Below are 803 nucleotides of genomic sequence, written 5' to 3' on the forward strand. Positions count from 1 at the left end.
TTCCCTGCCCGCGTTGGCTGTGCCCAGGTTTCCCCTCCTCTCTCCTCTCCCCCTCCCACCCCCAACTCTTCCTCCTTTTCCACCTGGACTCGCTCTTGCTCCCCCTCCCCTGGCCCTCACCCCCTCGCCCAGCGCTTCTCTGCCCGCCCTTCCTTCTAACTAACGGGTCTCCCCCTTGGCCCCTTCTTAACTACACCCCCTCCCGTGTGACTGACACCTGGCCCCTCTCTGGGGAGCGCCCTCTGCTGTCCCCTCGCTGCCTCGACCTCCCCTCCAGGTCCCCGCCAGCCTCTGTCCAGCCGTCTGCGCTTCGAGAAACGGTCCCCTGGCTGCTTCCCCTTTCTGGCCGGTGGCCGGGCCGCGTCACGTGGTGCTGCGGGTGTTCAGGAGAAATGAAAGCCTGGTCACAGGGTCCCAGCCGCCCAGCTTTCTAAAAATTTCCCTTCTGCCCTGCCTGTCCCCGCCCTTGAGCCGGAGGAACCGGTCCATTTTCACTTTCATTTCCCCCTGAGCCCGTTCTGGCTGCATCCTCTCCCAGTGCCATCCAAGCTGGAATGGTGCCTGGAGAGGCCCTGTGCCACTGGGTCCCGCCCGCCCACGTTGCGAACAGGGAGACTGAGGCCCGGGGGAGGGGGAGGGAGGCAGGATGAGGGGTATGGGAACCGAAGGAGGGGGAACCCTCGCCCGGCCCCTGAGGGACAGGGAAGCTCTCGAAATGCCGTTCAGATTGTGCAAGTTCCCCGCCAGGAAGGAAGTCGCCATCCCCAGGACCCCTGTGGCGTCATCGTTACCACAGGCGGGTT

The 803-nt window shown here is 65.0% G+C and overlaps 1 protein-coding gene across 1 annotated transcript in view; it reads right to left on the reverse strand.

The window, feature by feature from the left end:
* The window catches only part of SLC15A3 (solute carrier family 15 (oligopeptide transporter), member 3), a gene marked incomplete at its 3' end in the record, with an annotated part of 13,545 nt that overhangs the window by 11,942 nt on the left and 800 nt on the right, over window positions 1-803 (reverse strand). The gene's annotated exons all lie outside the window — the stretch shown is intronic.

Source organism: Myotis davidii, unplaced genomic scaffold, assembly GCF_000327345.1.
Source record: "Myotis davidii unplaced genomic scaffold, ASM32734v1 scaffold2863, whole genome shotgun sequence".
Classification (NCBI taxonomy): Eukaryota; Metazoa; Chordata; class Mammalia; order Chiroptera; family Vespertilionidae; genus Myotis; species Myotis davidii.